The sequence below is a fragment of the Xyrauchen texanus genome, chromosome 16, assembly GCF_025860055.1.
Source record: "Xyrauchen texanus isolate HMW12.3.18 chromosome 16, RBS_HiC_50CHRs, whole genome shotgun sequence".
Taxonomy (NCBI): domain Eukaryota; kingdom Metazoa; phylum Chordata; class Actinopteri; order Cypriniformes; family Catostomidae; genus Xyrauchen; species Xyrauchen texanus.
In genome coordinates, this window is record NC_068291.1 from 3,317,370 (window position 1) to 3,334,441 (window position 17,072).

Here is a 17,072-nt window from a genome sequence, read left to right on the forward strand (position 1 = left end):
AAGCACAAATTGAAATCGGCGTCAACCTTTTCTCATCGAGTCTGCCTGCAACCATTATTTGTCCCAGCATCAAGGCTGTGGGATTTGTTCTGGTGACTGATACACAACATATCCATATTTTGTTACAGGGAATGTACATCAGCCTTGCTCATGGGCACAATGTGATGGTTCAAGGATCACTCCTCAGGGCATCAAACCTACAATCTTTACCCCTATGCTACACTACCCCACACCTTAAAGATGTTTCACTTATTGTCTACTGGCAGCTTGTCATTGCTTTCATCCTTGGTGAACTTGTGCCCAGGATTAAAAAAACATACACTTGAAATTTGGTAATAAACATTAGTGGCCCTTATATTGCTCCAGCTGTGTTGTATATAACACAAATTTCAGTCAGTTGCTGGTTTCACCCAGGACTAATTGAAACCATTGAAACCATCTCATTCTCCCACTATTTAGTAATTATATTTTAGGATAAGATGTCGGATAGATTCTTAAAAGGTTTATAAATGTAAAATATTTACGAATCCATTATAAATATATTTGAATCCACATATCCATTATTAATATAATTGTATAAACTACTATCTATATATATATATTGGCAGGGCATTTTATGTGCTAACTGGGATTATTAATTGACTGTTTAACACATTTTTTAAAAAGGATGCAATTAATATTTTTTTTTCACTTCCTGAAACTTCCATAATGTTTTACCCAATTTCCTATTAGTATATATAAATATGCTCAACACGACAGTACATCCTACCACAAAAAGCAGATTTTGTGAAGCAGTGCACACTTATTCAAGAAGCATGACGCATGTCCCGGGAATGTGTTTACCGTAGGAGAACGGAGATTTCCCCCACAAGTGGTTAGCCAGGTGTGGGATCTCTTCACATCACTTCAGCCACCACTGATACACTGTAGATACACTAGTGAGGTTGACAAATGAATGTTTTGTGTTATTGGATTTGCTGATTGTTGAATGATATCTGATGAAGCAGAGAGGATTACAGGGATGTTGAGTAAATGCATTAGATGAAGTGCTGTAATCTTAACCCTAATCCTGTTTGGCAGTGTTCTGATTGTCTAGATCTTGTGAATCAGTAGAGATTCACATTCCCCATTTATTTTAATGATAATAAAGGACTCGTTTTTGTCACATTGACTTATGAGCATATGTTACAGGAGCAAATTGTACTTGTAAAACAAGGAAAACCCATAATGCTTGTTAGCTGTATCCTGTTCTAAGTACACTACAGTTGGTATAGATGCACTCACACATACACACAACTATAATCACACTCAGAGGCACAGTGCTGCATTAAGTACCAAAGACACCGTAAATATGGGTGAGCAGAGATGCTGGAGCTGTTGGAAGGTTGCCAGTGTTTTGGAGGTCTCTCAGGCCTGGGTTTGCCCTGCACCTCTCTCTAGACTGCCAGAGTGTTCCAGATGCACTGCTGGAGCCCAATTAACTTTAAAATTAACTGCCCAGCTATGTAATTACAAATACATAATCACTTTTCTCTTTACTATATAGGGACCTTGACACAGAGGACCAAATGCACACAAGAACTACAACGCCCAATGAACTCGATGGACCCCAATTCCGATTAACCAACCTGTTCTCATCATATTGTGTTGCCATCTCAAACATTCTCTCATGATGAATATGACAGCAGGCACTCGTAAACTACATTGATTTGAACAGGAAATCTGCAGGTTAACCAGGGGACAAATTAGGTGTGTGTCCGCAGTGGTGAGGCTTAAACAAAGCTCTATCATTCACTCAGCCCACTAGAGCTTCAATAATAATTGGGTTAAAATAAATGGGGCATGATTCTTCAAGCCTTTACAATATGGGAACCCCAGCCAACATAGATCAGTTCCTGGATATTAAAAAATGCAATAAGGAGGCTGAACTGAAAAGAGTGAGACTGCTGTTTTAAAGATGATGTACTGGCGTGGAGTTTTGGGATGTAGTGGATGTTTCTGAAGCACATGCCCAAAACATTAGGCAAAAGTTCATTTGATCAGATTATCAGTTCATAAACACTTACTTTTCACCCTGTTCCTCACACAATGCTAAACTCTTTTACTATAGCGCATGACTCGTACGGTGATACGTTTTCGTTGATGACACTTGGTTAGGTTTAGGTTTAAGGTTTAGGGTATGGAGATTAGTTTTGTTGATTTAAAATTCAATGGTGCATTAACCTTAAAAAAAAAAGAGCATTTAGCACCACACAGTGGACATTCACCTTGAAACTGCGGTAACGTGTGTACCACGTAATATCATGTGGTGATATGGAGTTAGTATTATGTGGAGTACTTTTATGGTACTTGACAGCAACAGTTCATCTTCACGTTCATTTCATTTAAAGTGCAGCATGAACGTGCAGCTAAATATCTCTTTTTGTGTTCTGCAGAAATTCATCCAGATTTAGAACAACATGAGGGTGTTGTAAATACTTCTGGGTATCTATCCCTGCTCAAACGTTCACCTGCTTTCCTCTCTGTTCCTGTTCTGCATTTCATCTGGTGTTTATCGTGTCCTCAGTTTTCGTCTGCAGTGGAGATCTCTGCCAGACTCCTGCTGAGGGTCCAGATGAGCAGATCTACAGGAGTCTGAGCTGCAGATTCAACACAGATTAACACCTCTGCATTGCTGTGCATCCTCCAAATGATGTCTAAACTGTAAAGAGTGAAACTGTGCAACTGTTCCTTTAAGGGTCCTCGTTTAGACATAAAAAAAGTACTTTCTTTGGCATGACCCAATGTAGTTAGCTCATATTAAATCATATTTTTGATATGATTTAAACCATTTACTATACATTTTACAACATGAAGCACTTTTTAGATGACCTGATAAAACATTTTTACTGTGTGTGTATATTTATGACATAGCATAATTTATTTGGACCTGTTAAATACAGCACTAAATAAATCCTTATTTGGATTACATGGGCAGCAAATGCAGATTGCACCATTAACTTGCCTGAAGTAAAGCATTCAAGGGTAACACTTTCTATGAATCCCATATTTGTAATGCATTGTAAAGAATTCATAATGTCTCATAATACACCTTATAATAAGTTATAACTTCTCATAAATAATAGTAATAATATTTATTAAAATGTTCAGAATAGCACATTACAAATAGTACTATACAGTACGCACACTGTGTACAGTATGTAAATAGAATACTCATTTGCAATATAGAACAGAACACACTGTGAGGAAGACCGTATCCCACAATGATCTGACCTTCCGTTTCCAGTGTGACAAATGAAACAGCAGTGAAATCACACAGCGCATGTCCAGTTCTCTTTTTCTTTGGTCTTACTGTAAGGACTGATCTTGTATCTGATGTATGTCTTTTACTAAGGACAGATTACAATTTAACTTCTTGTAATCAGATTATAGTTACTGACTTTCAATTACGTTCATTACATTACATATTTCAAAAAAAATATTTAGTTGTCCAGAATACATTTAAAACCTGAATTGTGTCTGTTTGGGTTTCTGGGACATTGTCTCCAAAAGAACACAGGATTTTGTTTCCAGGACAGAAGGTTCAAAAGATACGCACAAAAGAAAAGTTAACAGTATATGGAGGAAATATGGATATTATTTTTAGGTAACTGAGTGGAAAAACGAAAACTTTTGTGAACATTTTTTTTAAAGTAACTTAAGGAATTGGTAATGTGATTACTTTTCCGATGAACTAATCAGAAAAGTAATCTGATTACAATTTGAGAAAAATCCTTTAAAGTTGATTACTATTTTTGAACAACTGACCCAACACTGTATATTCAGTCCGAAACAACAGCAGCGTCCTGTTTAAAGGATTAGTTCACCCAAAAATGAAAATTCTGTCATGATTAACTCTATAACTCCTATATGACTTTTTCTCTTCAATCAGCCTGATCTCATTACTATATATAGCTTTTTATAGGTGACATTTAAGCATACATACAGGGTTTGTGGATAGACACTGAAACTGATTAGAAAAGCATCTAAAATGTAAATATTTGCTATGGTGGATGTAGACGAGATCGTTAAATAAAAGGCTTGAATTTGGGTCTATTCTTTACACAGCTATCTGAAGACTTGGATAATAGTGAATTAATAGAACTGATTACTTTTGATTGTTTATGGTGCTTTTGTGATTTATTTTATGATTTTTTTAGCCGTATCATATTCTGAAAACTCCTTTTGAAGTCCCATGGCAAACAAAATGTAATTTAAATATTTATTTAATTTTGATTGATTTTGCCCTCCATATAATACGGCACCAAAAATCACACAGAACAGAACAAAACCATTATAGTATCAAATTCGGTAATTGTGTCAACTGCATTAATAAATCAATTTTATGCCATTGAACATATAATAAACCATCTCATTGATTATAAATAGGCTACACTAAAATCAACCGCTTATTTCAATATTTAATTTAATAAGTATTTGTAAACATTTGTATGTCTCTAAAGTTGTTCATATGTAAAATAATGACAATTTATTTGCTGGCAAGTAGGGATGGGAATCGTAAGCCTTTAATGAGAGTATGGAAAGTAGGGAAACTCACTGTAGTAATCAGTGGGCATTTCCAAACCAGGATGGGAGTTTCTAAACTATCCAATGAAAGAACAGGATCGGCATTTCAGAAATGTTACCGGAACAGAACGTTTTGAAAATCAATATGTTCCGGTATTTAAAAAAAAACTTTTTACTCACCTCAATCCAGGTGGCAGAGGACAAGTCTCAGTTGCCTCCTCTTCTGAGACAGTCAATCCACGCATCTTATCACGTGACTCGTTGTGCATGACACTGTGGACACTCACAGCATGTGGAGACTCATGCTACTCGCCACGATCCACACACAACTCACCACACACCCCATTGAGAGCGAGAACCACTAATCACCACCACAAGGAGTTTACCCCATGTGACTCTACCCTCCCTAGCAACCGGGCCAATTTGGTTGCTTAGGAGACCTGACTGGAGTCACTCAGCACGCCCTGGATTCGAACTCATGACTCCAGTGATGGTAGAAGGTTCCGGTATTTTTTTTAAACTTGGCTCCCAACTAAGAGTGTCAAGCCCCAAAAAGGACAAAAAACATACAATTTGAATATTTGTCTCAGCCACTGCTTACTCATAAACGATTGGATTTGAGAGTGAATCACAAATTAAGTGTCATTTTGTTCATCACACAAAGTGTGATGGCTTCAAAAATACTTGGAATATAGTGCATGATGTGTTTACTCGTGTTTTTAGTTTTTTCGTTTTTTTTAAATCTCAGTAGCAGCAAATGCGTGTCTTGTGAGACTTTTGCAGAACAACACACATTTACATTTATGCATTTGGCAGACGCTTTTATCCAAAGCGGCTTACAGTGCACTTATTACAGGGACAATCCCCCCGGAGCAACCTGGAGTTAAGTGTCTTACTCAAGGACACAATGGTGGTGACTGTGGGCCTCGAACCAGCATCCTTCTGATTAACAGTTATGTGCTTAGACCACTACACCACCACCACACAATATGAAATGCATAATGTTTTCATGCAAATACATAGTAGTTAAAAACACCGAATACAAAGTGGGTCCAAAAGGAGTTGTGTTTTCACAATGCTTAAGTCACGGCTTTATTAATTTACCTGGATGTATGGATACAATTTTAACATATATAGTAGTTCTTATGGCAGAAAACTACAATGTTTTGCTGTAAACGGCAGCAGTGCTGACGGGGAGCTCATGAGCGTCTTAGATGTGACAGTGGTGAGGTTCATTAATCCATGTTTTCGGGGCCCATCAGTTCTGTACCAGCATTGCCTGAGAGTGAGCTCAGAGTGAGACGAGCACATGATTCAGCAGATTTACAGAAGAGATGAGTCGAGAAAATACACTTACTGACATGCTGCATTGTGGGGATGCGATCAGCACTCTTAAAGCATAGTTTTGTATGGTTATGGCAGGAAAGAAGTACTGAGAGTAACCAGGGCAAGTGTATTTGAGTAAATATGTTCAGACATTTGATTTATTTAGAAGCATATTTAGAAGGATTGACATTGAAGCCTATCAAGATCATGTCACATTTTCACAAATCAAAAGAAAGAATTCATAAATTATATTTTTTTCTTAAATAAAATGTAAGATGTGAAATTTAGTGGGGCAGAATGGGGCAAAAGGCACACTTTAGCTTTTTCTTTTTGGTCACAAAGTGTATCAAGGTGTAGCTGACACTCGCTTTAAATCTTATATTTTAGAACAGCCATGAACTGATCTTGAGTGTTTGAGCCCTCTGACTACAGAGAACACTTTATAACTCAAGGCAACACCTTGAACTCTTCATCATGTTCCTCAAATCATTCCTGAACAATGTGTGCAGTGTGGAAGGGCACATTATCCTTCTGAAAGAGGCCACTGCCATCAGGGAATACCATTGACAAGAAGGGGTGTACCTGGTCTGCAATGATGTTTAGGTAGGTGGCACGTGTCAAATTGACATCTACATGAATGTCCTTGGGCGCTCAACGCCTTGTCGCCGGTTTGTGGTTTGTCCCTCCTCGGAACACTGTCGGTAGGTACTCACCACTGTTGACCGGTGGCACCCCACAAGCCTTGCCATTTCAGAGATCCTCTGACCCAGTCATCTGGCCGTAACAATTTGGCCCTTGTCAAAGTTACACAGGTCTTTACTTCTGCTCATTTCTCCTGCATTCAACACGTTGACCACGAGAACTGATTGTTCTCTTACATCTAATCTACCCAGACCTTGACATGTTGCCTTGATAGGAGATGATCAATGTTATTCGCTTTACCTGTGAGTGGTCATAATATTTTGGCTCATCCGTGTAAAAATAGAACATTTAAGGTTAACTTTTTTCAGTGTGTGACAATAGTCAATTTTACAGTTTTGTGGACATTTACACAAAAATATTTGACCGCAAAAGGCTGTAATTGATCAATTAGATCAATATTTTCATTCATACATATATAGAGAAAAGCTGGAATCAAGGGGGATAATGTGTTTACAATAAAAAATAAAAATGGTTCTTCCTTTAAATCTTTTGTTAGCGATTTTAATTGTGTCCATCTAAAAATAAGGTATTCACATTTTTTTTTACAATATTTAAAACATTAGCATCTGATAATAAAAACATTTCAAATGGAAGCAAAGAAAAATGACAAAAGCAAGTGAATGTTTTCTCTAAATTATTCATAGTGTTTGTGGCACAGATGTGCACTGTGCCCTCTGGGATATCCAGGCAGATGAAAATCAATCATTTGCAATAGAAAAACTCTATAGACAGATATAAAATGGAAGGAAGCCTGGCAAAGGTGATCAGGGAGTTACCGTACGGCATAGTGTTACAGTAAGTACCTCCGCTGAGTATAATACGGTTGTGCTGCTGTACCGGGGCTGCGGGTGATTGATAATGCTGCCCCTGTGATGCAGCCTGCATTAATTCTAGCCTGAACTGGCGGGGAGGAGTGGGCTGATGGGACATGAATCACACCATAAAACACAATCCAATAGCATAGGAGGGCAGTCCATTCTGCACAGGCCCATAAACTGTTGCTCTGCCAAACTGGACGCCAATGAGGTCTATTAGTGCTCTTGAAACAGTTTCGTTCACCTCTGGTTATTTCTGGCTCATTAAGGAAAATGCATCGGTCTTGTATACAATGCTATAATAAATGGGTCTTGTACTAAGAAAATTGCATGGATGTAATGATTATGGCTATTTTATGATATAAAGTTAGTACATGGTAACACATTACAATGTAACAAGGTTGTATTCATTAAGTAAGGGATAATCAAAGCGGAGCAGAGTTATTTTGCGATAATGACCAGCTAACTGTACATTTTCCAACTTACTACACCGCTTACCTAACCCGGGCTACCTACCTTAACTGCACGGTTTACCTAACCCGGCCCAAACCTCACGTGAGTAGAAAGAGAGCGCAGAGTCTCCAGAAACAGAATTCACCCTCCAGTTTGCATCTGTTGGTGTTTATAATGTGAAACTGACCATCTGACCACTCATGATCCCACTTATTACAAGACTACTTAATAAATAAATATAATGGACGTGAAATATTGATTTAGCTGAAATTATATGATCTCCAGAGTCTCTAGAAACAGCTAAACTCCACCTCCATGTGTGTCAGACTTCAGTGTAATAATCATTCATCATTCTTCTTCACAGAACAGAAATGAAGATTTTTATAAGCACATTTCAGCTCTGTTTGTCCATACAATGAAAGTGAATGGGTGCCGTGAAGCTGCTGGCTGTTTGATGGTCCAAAAGGCATATTTAGGCATCATAAAAGTAATCCTCCAGTCAATCAATTAATGTCTTCTGAAGCAAATCCATAGGTTTGTGAAAGAATCAACTAAGTTAATAAATCCTTTAACTAAGGATAATAAATGCTGCTGAAGAAAACATTGTTTGTTAGTTGATGATGCTTAATGATTCATGTAAAAGTAAAGAACATTATTGTAAAGTTGTACCAGAAAATCCTCAATAATTCATATATATATTTAACGTGATCTCATGAGGACTCGTAGGTATTCTTTTGTAAAGTGGTCATTGCAGCACACGTGCTGACATATTGACAGCATGTAAAACGTAAAGCATTTCAGCATTAGAGACGTACAAATGTTTACGAATCCTTATATTGAATTAACAGAATTAAATGGTTTATTTTATTGTATTTATAATCAATGAAATGAATTATGTGTTAAACACAGTTGGTGTATTTACCTAATTTGACATGTTTTTTCTGTGTGATTTCTGTCTCATAGAATCATGTTCTACACGGGACTGTTACGTGCCTCATGCTACGTATTTTGGCAGGTTCCTAATGAAATGAACACTGGAGCAGTGTTGCCAACTATTTTCAATGGAAAGTAGCTAAAGCCTGCTCGAAAAGTAGCTAAATGTCGCCAGATGACGTCATGCGTCATTAGCATATTAATGACGTCATCGCGTCGTATTTGCATTCTGCCTAATTTGTCGGTACTGTAGCCTACTTCAGTTTATAATAACGGTTATCTCCCCTAAACCGTGCTCATACTGTTTTTATATAAGTATATAGCCGAAAAAGGGTCAAATTAAATGTTTTGAATTAAAACAAAGGAGAAGGCAGCTGATATGTGATCACTGATTGGTTCCTGCTAACACAGCGTGCACATGCGCAGCTCATTCATGTCTATGTCCGCTGGCGTGCAGTCAACGGAATGTGCTGCTCCTATTAGCCGCTCACTGAACAGAAAAGATGCAGCGGGGAAGTAAGACCTCACGCTTGCAGTACTGGCGATATTTGGAATTTGGAAAGTTGCTAAGGTTTGTCCAAAAAGTCGCTAGATTTGTCACTAGTCGCTTTTTTTAAAAAATATCGCTAAAGGGGTCTGAAAAGTCGCTAAAAATAGCGACAAAGTCGCTAAGTTGGCAACAATGCACTGGAGGCGCTACACCAACATGAGTTTTCTTCCCTTTCACACACCACAATCACAAGTAAAACAGTAGATTAACAGTTCATAAAAACAAATGTTTCGCTCTGTTAAGGTGGTCGCACACCTGACGAGAAGTGTCCCGCCGCATCGTGGCTAGGACACGGTACAGGTATCAAATGCAGGGAACGTCGATGTGGTTCAGGTTGCAGACAGTACACACAAAAGTTACCAGTCTTTTTCCTTGTTCAAGAATGAATAACGCTATGGTAAATAATCTGTTTCCTTTGATAACCATTTGGGTCGATTTTAATGGAAACTTTGCGAGTTGCGCTCCGTGGCACGGTAGAAATTTGAGCAGCCTCCAGAGTCGTAGCCGGGCGCCACCGACAGACGGCGAGTTGCTGCGGCGGTCTGCGTACCTTCATTGAAAACAATTGTTTAGAATTTTAGAACGCGCCATGTCATCCGCCAGATGCCTCTATAGTAAATATATTTACTATAACGCATGATTTGAAAGACGATACATTTAAACTACATTTCCAAGCATATTTGAATGGGATTAAGTTGCACGGTGATGCAACAGATAGAACGTTGCACTTTGAACGTGGAAGACGGGTATAAGAGTGGGTATAAGTCCAGTAAATTTTGTGAGTTGACATGCGAGACGAAAGAGTCATAGAAGCACCACAGAATGATATGGTTGCTTCAGCAATTGTGTTTTCATCTCACATTTGCTTTTATTACAATATCGGCTAGATTTAGGTTTAAGGTTTAGGGTGCTGAGGTAGGTTTTGTTCATTTAAAACTCCATAGAGTATTAACCGTATAAACCCTCATCTGTTTGGGTGAAAATGTAACTCGCTTTTAGCGCCCCACAGTGGACATTTCACCACAAAACTTCAGCAATACATGTAATGAACCACGTACTTTTTGTCACGTGTAGCCAAAGTCACATAATCATGAGATCAGGCTGTATTCAACTTGATTTAAAGTGTTATATCAATTTAACCAAAACTAAACTTTCAAATGTTAAAATGTATAGAAATTTCATAATTATTTAATAATTACTTAATCCTTTAATTTGTATTTTGTCTGCCGTGGGACACAAAAGGAGTTTACAGTGTAGACTGCAGCTAAAAAAAAAAATACAAAAATCATAAAAGTAATCATTGTGGTTTTTTTATATATATATATTGTTGAGAAGTGGTTAAGTTTGTGGTCTGGGTTTGGTTAAAGGATCTAAAATATCAATAAAATAGTAAAAATGCAACTATACAAATATATATTTTTAATATAGAGGATTCGTAAATATTTTCATGTTTCTAAAGCTCTGAAAACGTTAAAAAAAGTTTACATTTTCGAAGCTGTCAGTACATCCATATTGTACGTTAGCAGTTATCCAAATTTGCAAAAACCCAAAGCCTAAACCCTAACCCTACTCTAAAGCCTAACACTACTCTAAAGCCTAATCCTATTCTAAAGCCTAACCCTACTCTAAAGCCTAACACTACTCTAAAGCCTACTCCTACTCTAAATTCTAACACTACTCTAAAGCCTAACACTACTCTAAAGCCTAACCCTACTCTAAAGCCCAACACTACTCTAAAGTCTAACACTAATCTAAAGCCTAACTCTACTCTAAAGCCTAACCCTACTCTAAAGCCTAACCCTACTCTAAAGTCTAACCCTACTCTAAAGCCTAACCCTACTCTAAAGTCTAACCCTACTCTAAAGCCTAACCCTACTCTAAAGTCTAACCCTACTCTAAAGCCTAACCCTACTCTAAAGTCTAACCCTACTCTAAAGCCTAACACTACTCTAAAGCCTAACCCTACTCTAAAGTCTAACACTAATCTAAAGCCTAACTCTACTCTAAAGCCTAACCCTACTCTAAAGTCTAACCCCTAAGTCTAACCTACTAAAGTCTAACACTAATCTAAAGCCTAACTCTACTCTAAAGCCTAACCCTACTCTAAAGTCTAACACTAATCTAAAGCCTAACTCTACTCTAAAGCCTAACCCTACTCTAAAGTCTAACCCTACTCTAAAGTCTAACCCTACTCTAAAGTCTAACACTAATCTAAAGCCTAACTCTACTCTAAAGCCTAACCCTACTCTAAAGTCTAACACTAATCTAAAGCCTAACTCTACTCTAAAGCCTAACCCTACTCTAAAGTCTAAACCTACTCTAAAGTCTAACCCTACTCTAAAGTCTAACACTAATCTAAAGCCTAACTCTACTCTAAAGCCTAACCCTACTCTAAAGTCTAACACTAATCTAAAGCCTAACTCTACTCTAAAGCCTAACCCTACTCTAAAGTCTAACCCTACTCTAAAGCCTAACCCTACTCTAAAGTCTAACCCTACTCTAAAGCCTAACCCTACTCTAAAGTCTAACACTACTCCTGAACCAACCCATACCTCAACCTCAGTAGCGGCAAATGTGAATCATTTTTTGCAGAACAGCATGTAGTTATATAATAAGTATTTTGTATTGTATGTATTTTAATGTCAGTACATAGTAGATAAAGACACTTAATATAAAGTGGGACCTTACATTCGTAATAACATGCACTGATGAATCATGCACAATAAAATCAGGAGCGTGTGTTAGAAAGTAAATCAGTCAATTTTCTGGATAATCATTTTTAATTGGCCACTGCTTGCTCTGAATTCATCTGAATTGCATCTTCCCATTGGTACATTAGAAGAAAATGAATTCTTTCTGCCATAATGATACACTTCATTTCATTTTGCCAGATCTTGAATCAGGTCGCAGGCACATTTTACAAACATACAAACACACAACACACCTCCACACCCTCACTGATGCGTCAGTCACACCCCCGCAGCGCTGCAGAGGACATCCCTGCTCCCGCTGCAGCTGTTCCTCACCATCATGTGACTGTGACGCGCTCTTTGTAGAGAGACCAGCTTGCAGCCAGTTGAGACACACACACATCTCGATTCAGTCTCCATCTGAGCGCCACAACGACATGACCTCTATAATTAATCAGTGCTAGAATTCAAAATGAATTATAAAGAGGACAAATAATGTCATTCTGATCTAAACCTCCCTGGCCTTTCCACACTCAATTATATTTAACATATGATTTTGAACTGTAAAATGGACATTTGGTATTTAAATGCCGAATTAATCTACAGTTCTCATAACATCATGATCATTTAAAAATAATACAAGCAGAACCTGCTGGAAATATTAGCACTGAGGTTGTTAATTGATGGCATTTGTTTCTGTTGAAGCCATCAGTCCACATTTTTTCAACTTTTCATTTTATTAGAAATCATGTTTAATGGGGGAATTCCTGGTGAAGAGCTACTTTACACAAGAAAGCTCCACCAATTAGATTGTCAGGTCAAGCAAAGTGCATCAAAAGAGCTCTGCAGCGACCGCCATAACACACTGTGAATTAACTACTTACATATTTTTATATATTATGCTAGAAATTTAAAATTTGTTCTTTCTTTACTTCAATCAATTGTTTTATAATTTTCCATAGTTTTAAAGTCAATAACATAATTTGCAATGCTTTATGGGATTGCAGTTCATTCGCTCATTAAAGACGTTAAGTACACGGTCTTGTAGCATTGTCTTTTTGTCCAATATTTAAGCACTTTTTTCCTTTAAATCAAATGTGTGATGTTGTGATTCACCTTGGAGCTGGTTGGTTTGGTTCATGGCTCACAACTCTATTAAGAGGCATGTAATCCTTATGAAAGAAGCAAATAGGGAAAATACTTCCAGAACCAAGATGGCTGAAAAAGTGGGTGAGCACCTTTGCACTTTTTAGAAAATACGTTTGTCCACACAAATATACCCATATTGGCCCACCACAATATTGAGATTAGTGGTTCACTAATATGGGTGTTTCAGTGGCTTGAAAACCTCTATCCCAAAAATTCAGAAAAATGTCATACTTTGTAAAATCAGTTTGTCCTTTTACTGCAAACACAACCTCTTAATATATGTTCTCTCATCCTATTGTGGTGACATAGTTCAAAACGTAATGATGTGGTGTGGTTGGATGATGAACGTGACATTTGTTTTAGACAGAGATATATGACAATCCATCAAGAATGTCCTTTACCACTTAAATACTTTCATTGCTGTGGTTATATTTAGCTCATATTTAGATTTTTGAAAACAATTCCCATATGATGATAAAGGCCTGTTTTATTTATTTTAATGCATCCCAGATTCTCAAAATGGATCATTCAAGAAATCAGTTCCCACACTGTGGTAACCAGCAATTGTTACCTTAAGGAGCTATTTCTAATGTATTTAACCCTTAAAATGAGTTTTGTTGGTGCAACCTAATGTAGTCAAGTTGATTTGGACATGTTAAGTAATATTTTTTACTTCAAACCAGTAAATTTAGATTTTCTTTCAGTGCAGTCACCATTTTCATCAAGTCAAGTTGAAGAAGGCTCAAAGAAACAATGGAATTAACATGAAAATGTGTCTCTCTCACAAATGCACACTCATAACTGTTCATAGAGACAGAAAAGAGGAAAGGAACATCACTGAGTTCACTGAAACTACAATTGTCAAATGTCTTGTAATCAATGAGGAGACAATAATAGACATATTTGGATCTTCGCTAACATAACCTCGTGCGACCCCGCGTCCACATGCATGGACGTTGTATTTTGGCTTCACTATACGCAATGCATAAATTAAATGAATAAAAAACATCAGAATACTGTTCACGAGACTCTAGTCTCTCATTTAAGGGTTAAACATCTGGTGCACCAAGTCATGTTACACAACATGCCGTAGATTTCCATAAAGCGCTCCTACGGATGCAGCACCAACAAAAGTGCCTCTGGAAAGAAATTTCTTAAGTTTTTTCATTGTAACCTGTTTGGTTGTAAAGAGTAGAGTCTCTAGTTTCTTTTGATATGCCGCTTTAAAAAAACTCTGTCACTTTTTCACGCGTCAGCGCTAATAAACATGATGTCCACATATGTGGAAACTGGCACTGCATTTCCTCTAAAGTAGATAAAACATGTTAATCATTTTGAATAACTCTAGCACATCTGTGGGTCATTTCATTTTAATATACATTTTGTTATATTAAATTTTTTATCACTGTACAATACGGTTCTGTTCATTAACATTATTAAATGTATTCATATATTTACTGTACATTATCACATTGAGAATAAATGTATTCATCCAAAAACTGATAAATCTGTCTTTTAGAGGCTTTATAAGGAGTTATGAAAATAAGGTACATTTCAGACTGTTCTGAGATCAGTGCAGACAGACAGCACACCGGAGGTCAAGTCATCCACTAAATAGGGAGCAAGGGAGCATCCTATATCTCTCTATGCAGTTAAGTGCGTTCACACCTAAAATCTGATGAAAAGTTCAGTTTCAGGCTGCAGATGATGTTTGAATCACTCAACATGTTTGACACACATGGGACAATGATCATCTGTACATAGATTCAACATTTATAATGGAGCATTTTATTTGAACATGATTGACAGTGATTGGATGATGCTGGACATTACTTTCAATCTGAATTAATTATGATAATTACTGATGTAATGTATTAAAACATGAATAATCAACACTCCTGGACACATCATAAACAATTTTAAATTTAACAACGTAGTCTTACTGTCCACATATGTGGAAATAAATGTTTTGGACAACGATTTGCTCTAGAAAACATTTTTCTCAGCTTTTTCCACAGCAACATAATTTCAATAACAAACATGAGATCCGAGGAAGACGTCACTATTTTATTCCCTGTTGCTTCACTTGATTTATAGATATTCCAATTGCTGTGTTTGTTTCCATAACTTTCTATCGCAACCTGCAGCAGAATTGCGCTTCAATAGTGGGGTTTCCCTCTTATGTAAAACTCCAGGATTCCCTCAATGTATGAGTTGATATAAGTGAATGTGAAGGACCGTCGATATTTTACATTTGTGTTTATAAATGGGTATAGTTTATAGTGTATGTTCTTTTCCCACTGTATACCCAGAAATGTTTTGTTGACTTGTTGTTGGGCTCCATCCAAATACGCTTGTTTTTCAGTCTGTTCACGCACATGCACATCTGTTAGAACGCTGCTTATATGTTTACATGACCACAGAAGCCTCACTGGGAGAAACCTTGATGTGTAAAACGGTTTTCTCTTAATCCCTTAAACAGTGTAAGGAAATCGCCATTCTTTGCACAATGTTTCAAAACACTGCTTTCTGCAAAAGCCCTGGAATAAACCGCTTTCTTATGTGCATGGAAATGTGGTCACTGTCACAGGCAACTTAATTGAAAATCAGTAACTGTAATCAGATTACAAGATTACTAATTACTCTGTAATCGTATTACACCCAACACTGTTCACCGCTCACTCTGCTCTACTTCTTATTTCTTATCTCTAACCCCATTTTCTTTCTCGCTTGCCATTACAGTTTTCTCTTTTCCCTCGCTCGGTCTGTTTGGCCAGCAATAATCTTGTTAGACAGAGAACAGCTTTTTAAGTGATTAGGGTTGGTCATCCGGTGAGTTTTATTGGCTGCTAAATGGTGCGTTGCGTAAAGATTTATCAGGAACAATTGGTCTGGCTGCAAGGGCCATGTGCCTCACCTGCCAACACGGATAATAGGGAGAGAGAGAAAGCAACAAAATGCAGATGGCATCAAAGGAAATTATTGATTTGTGAGTTCAGCAGTCTCTATTAGGAAACAATCCGCTCAGTTTTGGTTTTCAGTGTTACATCTCAATAACAGCATTAGAGTTTATCTTTTATCAGCCATTGTGTTTGATTATGTTCACTATAGCTGTAGGGGAAATAATTATTTAGGTTAATACTGCACTGCTTCAGAGATAAAGAACCTCAATGTCATTGGTTCTAGTTCCATTATCCATGGGTGATATAAACAATTTGATGTAATCTAATCTCATCCTTTCTACTTTCAGTGCAGGCTGACCGATATCACTATGTGTGTGTGTGTGTGTGTGTGTGTGTGTGTGTGTGTGTGTTTGTTTGTGTGTGTGTGCGTGCATGTGTTTGTTCGTGTGTGTGTGTGTGTGTGTGTGTGTGTGTGTGTGTGCGTGCATGAGTGTGTGTCTGTGCGTGTGTGTTGTTTCTGTGTATGTGTGCGCATGTATGTGTGAGTGTGTGTATGTGAGTGTGTGTGTGTGCACATGTGTTTGCGTGTGTTAGCGTGTGTGTATGTGTGCGCAAGTGTGTGTCTGTGCGTGCGTGTGGTTTGTGTGTATATGTGCGCATGTATGTATGAGTGTGTGTATGTGTGTGTATGTGTGTTTGTTTGCGCGCGCGTGTGTGCGTGTGTGCGTGTGTGTGTATGTATGTGTGTATGTGGGGGGGGGGGCAGGTTTTATGTGGTTTACAAGGACTTTTTTTAGGTTACAAACTGGTAATTACAAGTGTATTGTGCTATAAATATGGTTTATGATGACATTTTTAGTGTCCCCATAATTCAAATTGCTTAAAAATAATACTAAGCAATGCTTTATTGAAAATGTAAAAATGCAGAAAGTGTTTTGTGAGGGTTTGGTTTAGGGTATAGAATCTATAATTTATGCAGAATAAA